This window comes from Triticum aestivum, chromosome 7A (assembly GCF_018294505.1).
Source record: "Triticum aestivum cultivar Chinese Spring chromosome 7A, IWGSC CS RefSeq v2.1, whole genome shotgun sequence".
Lineage (NCBI taxonomy): Eukaryota > Viridiplantae > Streptophyta > Magnoliopsida > Poales > Poaceae > Triticum > Triticum aestivum.
Genome location: NC_057812.1, coordinates 357,151,715 through 357,162,103, shown reverse-complemented (window position 1 = coordinate 357,162,103; position 10,389 = coordinate 357,151,715).

Genomic DNA, 10,389 nt, shown 5'->3' with positions numbered 1-10,389 from the left:
CAGTAAGCACAGGGCTAAAAATGTGAAACCAAGAAAAGGTAAAAATATGATCCTGATCATTGATTTGCCTTTGCCTTGCTCCTTTTTTCTGTTATCGTGATTGGACAAGCAAAACCACTGTTGCTAAGCGAGTAAACATTGCCAAGACTAGTCTGTAGAACTATTGGACTTCGGTTTGATATGACACTCTTGACAGGAAGTGAGTGAGGAAAAAAGGAGTGATGAATCAGCCAGTCCATAGGCATGTCATAAGTTCATTGAATTTGTTGGCTGGAACACAGCCGGGTCTTGTTGCCCTATTTCTTCCTCTGTTCTTGTGGGAATGTGTGTTCATTTCATCTAGCATGTAATAAATCCACCAAAACCTATAATAGGAGTTGCCAGCACTATTTTTTGTTGATATATATTCTAGGCTTCCAGTGATAAGCAAGTCTTTTCTAAGTTAAATGATGTCCATGTTATTTTGCAGGTCATGGCCATTCTCATGTTCTCGGGTGCTTGTGTCGCGGCCATCGTGATGATCTTTTTTATGAAGGATGTGAACTTCTGCACCGAGTACTAGCAGCTGCCGTAGCCATGGCCAAGCTTGTTACATAGATTGTCTATTTGATAGTCATCTTTGTTTAGATGATGTGGATTCCTGATGCTCTGGTTACTTGTGTTGTTTCTTTGTTAATTTCATTTCATCAGAGGTTGACTTGATGCTCAATTCTGAATATGAGTCCTTTGTAATGTATATTCAATTTGAGATGTCATTGTTAAAATCCAGTTGGGTGAAGCAGTAAGTTGGTTCAGTGTGCTTGTTGTTTTTTGTTTGACTATTAAACGGTTCTGAACCCATTTATGTAAACAGTTTCAACCCATGGTTGAAGGCTTGGTTCAGTTTGGTTTGGTTAAAATTCCCATCAAGTTTGGTTTTGGTTGGGTGTTAAGAGAGCTATCGTGGGTTTAGTTTAGGTTCAAGTGTCAAGCTAGCTCACGTGAGTTTGGTTGAGTTATGGTTCAGGTATCAAACTTTTCTCAGATTTAGCCGCAACTCAAATTCTCAAAGCAAAACGTGACCAAAATGTTGTAGTTGGTAGTGGTAAGCAATGGTGGTATATGTGGTGAATGGTGGTGCTATGCGGAAGTGGTGGGGGGTATGCGGAAGTGTATGTGGGCATCGGAACAAAATTTGGCAAAATTTGGACGGAAAACGGGGCGGTGGATGGAAGTGTTGCTGTCAGGGTCCAGATGTCTAGGATGGATGGCCGGATGTCCGGGGGTTTGGGCTGGATGTCCGGGCTCTAGATCCGTGGATGAAATCCATGTGGAAGTGGCAAATCGGGGCAAAATTTGGGGGATTTTGTGGTTGGAAATTGGGGAAAAGATGGTGGAAAGCTAGATCTACCTGCAACACATGAAATCCGCGGATCAAATCCAACAAAACTTCATCACACCAACAAATCACAAAAAAAATTGGGGGGCTATTTTTGTAGGGAATTTTTGAACTTGGGACAAAATCAACAAAACTAGGCTAGAAAACACAACGAGGAGGCTCCGAAATCGCAATCAACGTGGCTCTAGATACCAAGATGATGTAGGGTGGAACCCTAGATGGCTGATCTTTCATGAAAGGAGCGGATCCCGCGAAGAACACGAGGGGAAACATGAGAGAATCACTCAAACCAAGAAGAACAATCACACATATGCTAGATCCAAGTACACATTGATATCACATGATCCAAAGGCAACAAGGGACAATACAAGGGGTAACCGGTTCTTCTCCAAAGGAGGTCTTGGTGGTATTCTCCACGAGGAGGTCTTGAATCCAACGTGGATCTTCTCCGAAGAGGGGCCGCGGTCTCTCTCAAGGAGTAGATCCGTATGGATGAGCAAAGCTCTATCTCTAATGAGCTAAACCAATGCTGACCCTAGAAAGAGGGAGGAGGAGGAGTATATATAGTCTAGGTGGGCGAAGCGGTACATGGGCCTCAGCCCTTTACCGTGCGTAGACAGATGGGGTTGGATGTCCAGGCGTCGGGCCAGATGTCCGGGCTGGGGTGGCCGGATGTCCAGGCTGAAGGGTCTGGCCTTGTCGCTCTCTGGTTGGAGGGTGCCGGATTTCTGGGGGCGAGGCCTGATGTCTGGGTGTTGGCGAGGCGTCGGATGTCCTGGGTTGATGCCGGATGTCCGGGGCTTGTAGCACTTGGCAGCTAGGCGGCTGATGCTGTAGTGGATGTCTCCAGCGGCCAGATGTCCGGGTCCTGGAGCTGCCTTCTTCTCCTTTCGGCGTTCCTCTTCATTTGTGAACGTGGCGGCTTGTCCATCTTCACAAGCATCTTCGGGGGAGTCCTCTTGATACCTAATCATGCACAACATCTCGGACTGAGGTAGTAGCCATGTCTCGAATGGATCATATGTGATATCACTAAGGAAGGAAGTCACCTCGTTCTCGAGAGCTCTAGCTTATGCTCGTGTCATGGGTCCTCTTGGCGCTTGGTGAGATGATGGTGGGTTCATGGGGGTGACCGTAGGATGCTCCACATCACATCGCAGCCTCAAACTTTAAGAAATGACAACTTGGGTTTCTTGCCAAACCACAGTTCATATGGTGTCGTCTCAACAGATTTAGATGGTGCCCTATTTAACATGAATGCAGCCATTTCTAAAGCATAACCCCAAAACGATAGCGGTAAATCAGTAAGAGACATCATAGATCGCACCATATCTAATAAAGTGCAGTTACGACGTTCGGACACACCATTACGATGTGGTGTTCCAGGTGGCGTGAGTTGCGAAACTATTCCACATTGTTTCAAATGACGACCAAACTCGTAACTCAAATATTTTCCTCCATGATCAGATTGTAGAAACTTTATTATCTTGTTACGATGATTTTCCACTTCACTCTGAAATTCCTTGAACTTTTAAAATGTTTCAGACTTATGTTTCATCAAGTAGACATACCCATATTTTCTCAAATCATCTGTGAAAGTCAGAAAATAATGATACCCGCCACGGGCATCAACACTCATCAGACCGCATACATTAGCATGTATTATTTCCAATAAGTTTGTTGCTCGTTCCATTGTTACAGAGAACGGAGTCTTAGTCATCTTGCCCATGAGGCATGGTTCACAAGCATCAAGTGATTCATAATCAAGTGATTCGAAAAGCCCATCAACATGGAGTTTCTTCATGCACTTTACACCAATATGACCTAAACGGCAGTGCCACAAATAAGTTGCACTATCATTATTAAACTTATATCTTTTGGCTTCAATACTATGAATATGTGTATCACTACTATCAAGATTTAGTAAAAATATACCACTCATCAAGGGTGCATGACCATAAAGATATTACTCATATAAATAGAACAACCATTATTCTCTGATTTAAATGAATAACCGTCTCGCATCAAACAAGATCCAGATATAATGTTCATGCTTAACGCTGGCACCAAATAACAATTATTCAGGTCTAAAACTAATCTCGAAGATAGATGTAGAGGTAGCGTGCTGACAGCGATCACATCGAGTTTGGAACCATTTCCCACGCGCATCATCACCTCGTCCTTAGCCAATATTCGCTTAATCTGTACCCCTGTTTCGAGTTGCAAATATTAGCAACAGAACCAGTATCAAATACCCAGGCGCTACTGCAAGCATTAGTAAGGCACACATCAATAACATGTATATCAGATATACCTATCACTTTGCCATCCTTCTTATCCGCCAAATACTTGGGGCAGTTCCGCTTCCAGTGACCAGACCCTTTTGCAGTAGAAGCACTTAGTCTCAGGCTTAGGTCCAGACTTGGGCTTCTTCACTTGAGAAACAACTTTCTTGCCATTCTTCTTGAAGTTCCCCTGCTTACCTTTGCCATTCTTCTTGAAACTGGTGGTCTTGTTGACCATCAACACTTGATGCTCCTTCTTGATTTCTACCTCCACAGCCTTTAGCATTGCAAAGAGCCCGGGAATTTTCTTATCCATCCCTTGCATATTATAGTTCATCCCAAAGCTTTTGTAGCTTGGTGGCAGTGATTGAAGAACTCTGTCAATGACACTATCAACCGGAAGATTAACTCCTAGCTGAGTCAAGTGATTGCGGTACCCAGACATTCTGAGTATGTGCTCACTGACAGAACTGTTCTCCTCCATTTTGCAGCTATAGAACTTATTGGAGACTTCGTATCTCTCAATCCCGGCATTTTCTTAAAATATTAACTTCAACTCCTGGAACATCTCATATGCTCCATGACGTTCAAAACGTCGTTGAAGTCCCGGTTCTAAGTCGTAAAGCATGGCACACTGAACTATTGAGTAGTCATCAACTTTGCTCTGCTAGGTGTTCATAACAGCTGGAGTTGCTCCTGCAGCGGGTTTGGCACCCAGCGGTGCTTCCAGGACGTAATTCTTTTGTGCAGCAATGAGGATAATCCTCAAGTTATGGACCCAGTCCGTGTAGTTGCTACCATCATCTTTCAACTTAGCTTTCTCTGGGAACACATTAAAATTCAACAGAACAACAACACAGGCCATTGATCTACAATAACATAGAAATGCAAAATACTATCAGGTACTAAGTTCACGATAAATTAAAGTTCAATTAATCATACTCCCTCTGTTCCTTGATATAAGGTGTATAGTTTTTTTAAGAAAAAACAAAATATAAGGTGTATTGCGTTGCACCACTCGTTTGGACAAATTTTTTTAGGGATTTGATTACATTTCCTTATATCAAGCAATCTCCTCTATTTTCTCATGTCAATTAGTCAGGTGAAATCTCGCCCAAAACTTAGGAAATTTTCCCTCCATATGCGTTCTTTAATTTCCGTGCCAAAAACTATACACCCTATATTTAGGAACGGAGGGAGTATTACTTAAGAACTCCCACTTAGATAGACATCCCTCTAATCATCTAAGTGATCACGTGATCCATATCAACTAAACCATGTCCGATCATCACGTCAGATGGAGTAGTTTTCAATGGTGAACATCACTATGTTGATCATATCTACTATATGATTCACGCTTGACCTTTCGGTGTCAGTGTTCCAAGGCCATATTTGCATATGCTAGGCTCTTCAAGTTTAACCCGAGTATTCTGTATGTGCAACATTGGCTTGCACCTATTGTATGTGAACGTAGAGCTTATCACACCCGATCATCACATGGTGTCTCGGCACGACGAACTGTAGAAACGGTGCATACTCAGGGAGAACACTTGTACCTTGAAATTTAGTGAGAGATCATCTTATAATGCTACCGTCGTACTAAGCAAAATAAGATGCATAAAGGATAAACATCACATGCAATAAATATATAAGTGATATGATATGGCCATCATCATCTTGTGCCTTTGATCTCCATCTCCAGAGCACCGTCATGATCACCATTGTCACCGGCTTGACACCTTGATCTCCATCGTAGCATCGTTTCCATCTCGCCAACTATTGCTTCCACGACTATCGCTACCTTAGTGATAAAGTAAAGCAATTACATGGCAATTGCATTTCATACAATAAAGCGACAACCATATGGCTCCTGCCAGTTGCCGATAACTGTGTTACAAAATATGATAATCTCATACAACAATTTATATAATCACGTCTTGACCATATCACATCACAACATGCCCTGCAACCACAAGTTAGATGTCCTCTACTTTGTTGTTGCAAGTTTTACATGGCTGCTACGGGCTTTAACAAGAACCGTTCTTACCTACGCATCAAAAACCACAACGCGGTATAGTGATTGCTTTTTGATCTTCAGAAAGAACCTTGTTCATTGAATCTGATTCAACTCAAGTTGGAGAAACTAACACCCGTCAGCCACCTGTGTGCGAAGCACTTCGGTAGAACTAGTCTCATGAACGCGGTCAAGTAATGTCGGTCCGGGCTGCTTCATCCAACAATACCGTCGAATCAATAAACAACTAGTGACGGCAAGCAATATGTATATACCCACGCCCACAACTCCTTTGTGTTCTACTCGTGTATATAACATCTACGCATAGACCTGGCTCGGATGCCACTGTTGGGGTACGCAGTATTTCAAATTTTTTCCTATGATCACGCAAGATCTATGTAGGGATGCATAGCAACGAGAGGGGAGAATGTGCCTACGTACCCTCGTAGACCACAAGCGGAAGCGTTGAGTAACGCGGTTGATGTAGTCGAATATCTTCGTGATCCAACCGATCAAGTATCGAACGCACGACACCTCCGCGATCTGCACACGTTCAGCTCGGTGACGTCCCTCGAACTCTAGATCTAGCTGAGGTCGAGGGAGAGTTTCGTCAGCACGATGGCGTGTTACCGGTGATGATGAAGTTATGAACGCAGGGCTTCGCCTAAGCACTAGAATATGACCGAGGTGGAAATCTGTGGAGGGGGCACCGCACACGGCTAAGAGATCAACTTGTGTGTCTATGGGGTGCCCCCTCCCCATATATAAAGGAGTGGAGGAGGGGGCCGGCCGGCCTCCTATGGTGCGTCCCAAATGGGGAATCCTACTCCTCCTACTAGGAGTACGTTCCCCCCATTCCTAGTCCAACTAGAAGGGGGAAGGAAGGGACGAGGGAGAGAAAGGAAAGGGGGCCGCCCCCCCTCCCAATTTGGATTGGGCTGGGGGGCACCTCTTGGATGCCTCCTTCTCTCTTCCACCAAAGCCCATGTAGGCCCATTAAGCCCTCGGGGGGTTTCGGTAACCCCCCGGTACTCCGGAAAATGCCTGAACTTATCCGAAACCTTTCCGGCGTCCAAACATAACCTTCCAATATATCAATCTTCATGTCTCGACCATTTTGAGACTCCTCGTCATGTCCGTGATCACATACGGGACTCCGAACAACCTTTGGTACATCAAATCACATAAACTCATAATACAAATCGTCATCGAACGTTAAGCGTGCGGACCCTACGGGTTCGAGAACTATGTAGACATGACCGAGACTTATCTCCAGTCAATAACCAATAGTAGAACCTGGATGCTCATATTTGTTCCTACATATTCTACGAAGATCTTTATCGGTCAAACCACACAACAATATACGTTGTTCCCTTTGTCATCGGTATGTTACTTGCCCGAGATTCGATCGTCGGTATCATCATACCTAGTCCAATCTCGTTATCGGCAAGTCTCTTTACTCGTTCCGTAATGCAACATCCTGTAACTAACTCATTAGTCACATTGCTTGCAAGGTTTATAGTGATGTGCATTACTGAGAGGGCCTAGAGATACCTCACCGACAATCGGAGTGACAAATCCTAATCTCGATCTATGCCAACTCAACAAACACCATCAGAGACACCTGTAGAGCATCTTTATAATGACCCAATTATGTTGTGATGTTTGATAGCACACTAAGTGTTCCTACGGTATTAGGGAGTTACTTGATTTCATAGTCATAGGAACATGTATAAGTTATGAAGAAAGCAATAGCAATAAACTAAACGACCATAGTGCTAAGCTAACGGATTGGTCATGTCAATCACATCATTCTCTAATGATGTGATCATGTTCATCAAATGACAACTCATGTCTATGGCTAGGAAACTTAACCATCTTTGATTAACGAGCTAGTCAAGTAGAGTCATACTAGTGACACTATGTTTGTGTATGTATTCACACATGTACTAAATTTCCAGTTAATACAATTCTAGCATGAATAATAAACATTTATCATGATATAAGGAAATATAAATAACAACTTTATTATTGCCTCTAGGGCATATTTCCTTCACTTGCCGTTGGATCTCCTTAGTTTCCTCGGGGTTGACACGGTATGGAGCCTTGTTAGGAAGGGGAGTTCCGGGGATGAGGTCCACTCGGTGCTTGATGCCTCATAGAGGAGGTATACCCGGAGGTAGATCGTCGGGGAAAACATCTTGGAATTCCTGCAAATGAGAAGATATCACTAAAGGTAGATTGTGAGAGGTGTAAGCTTTTGGTGCCTCGTCCTTGCACAAAAGGACATAGTGCATGACACTAGATGGGTTCTCACACACTTCTCTTATCTCACTTTTGGTGGCAAATAGAACTAAGTTCTTCTTGTTGCTCATCGTGGAGGCACTCGATTTGGGCTTGTGGTGCTCACTCTCTTTTTGGTGGTTCGCTCTCCCACTATTCTCTCCACGATGGGTGGCTTGCTTGTCGGCGATCACTTGGCTTGGAGACATAGGGCGAAGTAGACACTCCTTTCCTTTCATCTTGAAGATATAGTGATTCATACGGCCGTAGTGGATGACACCTCGATCAAATTACCATGGTCGCCTAAGAAGAAGGTGGCAAACGGTCATTGGAACGACATCACACTCCAAAGAGTCTTCGTAAGCTCCGATTTTGAAGGAGACTTGTACTCTATGTTTGACTTGGATGGTGCCGGAGTCGCTAAGCCATTGAACTTTGTAGGGATGTGGGTGCTTCATCTTGACCAATTGGAGCTTGGATCATAGTTCTTCACTTGCTAAGTTATGGCAACTCCCTCCATCAATGATGGCCTTGCCGGACCTTCCATTGATGCCGACCTTGGTATGAAAGATGTGGCATATTTGGTCTTCTTCATGTTAATGTTGAAGAGTCAAGACCTTGGAGACAACGAGAGCGAGGCTTGAATCTTCATCACAAAAGACTTGTTCTTCTTCATCTTCATTCACTTGCCGGTACATGGACACTTGCTCAAGTGCTTCCATTTCTCCTTCACTCATGGAGTCGTATGTACCACCGTCGTTGAGGATCATGGTGCGCTTGTTGGTACACTCAAAGGACTTGTGGCCTCGGCCTCCGCATGTGAAGCATTTGAAGGAACTTGTATTGATGGTCTCATCGGTTGGGGTAGATGATGATGAAGCTCGTGGCTTGAAGTTGCTTGTAGTAGGAGGATGACTTGAGGTTGTCGAAGTTTTGTTGTAACTCGACTTGTCGGCGTTGCTTGTAGATGGCTTGGTTGAGGTAGAAGGTGTTGGAGTCATATAGGCTTGGCTGTTGGAGAAGCCATAGGACTTGGATGACAACTTGGCATACTTGAAGTCATCTTGAACTAGACGTTCCGCCTTGGTAGCTTGATGCACTAGCTCGATGAGGTTCGAGTATGGTTGGAAGTCGGCGATCTTCTTAATAGGATGGTTGAGTCCATTCAAGAAACGTGCCATAGTTTGCTCATCATCTTCTGTGACATTAGCTCGTATCATGGCAATCTCCAATTCCTTGTAGTATTATTCAACGCTCTTGGTTCCTTGCTTGAGGAGTTGGAGTTTCTTGAAGAGGTCGCGGTTGTAGTAAGTTGGCACGAAGCATGCTATCATGACATCCTTCATTTTGCGCCCAAGTAGTGATGGGTGGTTCACCTCTTGCCGCTCGGCGCTCAATGACTTGTTCCCAACAAATGAGGACGCAGTCTTGGAACTCAAGGGATGCCATCGTGATCTTCTTCTCTTCCTCATAGTTGTGCAAGCGGAAGATTTTGTCAACCTTTAATGCCCATGATAGGTACTCTTCGGGATCATTGCTTCTATTGAACTTGGGCATGGTGAACTTTAGCTTGCCGTATATTTGCTCTTCATTGTGTTGGGGTCGAGGATGATGACGTCCTTGATGAGGAGGATCGTCTCTCTCAACTTGTTCTTGTCTTGGATGATTTCCATTGTCTTCTTGCTCTTGTTGAACTTGGGGTTCTTGTCGAGCTTGTGGATGAGCTTGAGGAACTTGATGATGCACTCTAGATTGATAAATCCTCTCTTGAACTTCTTTGCGAAGCGCTTCTTGATGCTCACGATTTTGCCGGTTGCGCCTGGCTACGGGTTGACTTGAATGTCGGAGGGCATGTTGCACCTCAAGTGCTTGAGCTTCTCGCAATTGTTGTTCTTGACGTTGTGCCTTGACATCTTGTGCATCTTCGTGTAGTCGCTCTCTCTCTTACTCTTCTTGTTGGCGTTGGCGTTGGCGTTCTTGTGCTTGCGCAAAAGTAGCTTGGTTTTGACGATGTCGTTGTTCTTGAGAGTTGTTGTCGTGTAGATGGTTGCGGTTTGCTTGACGATCTTGGCACGCGGCACGTCGAAGAGTATTCGATGTCTGTGTACTTGAGCCGGAGATGGTGTAGTCGGAGTGTCGACTTGAGCGGCTCCGTCTTGAAGAGGACGAAGTGGAAGAAGAGCGGTTGAGCAACAAAGCATGAATCTCATCCATTCTTGCATCATTCTCTTGCTTGTAGTCATCGAGATTGTTGTCGAAATAATCTCTTGTATGTTTCTCGGAGAGTCGCAAGTCGGTGGAAAGGTTTTCGATGCGTTCACCCATTGCTTGTTGCTCTTGATGCAAAGCACATTGTGCACCAAAGAGGTGGCTCTTTGTGACATAGGAGGTCATGTCGTCGTCTTGCTCGATGAAGTGTGGGTTGGTAG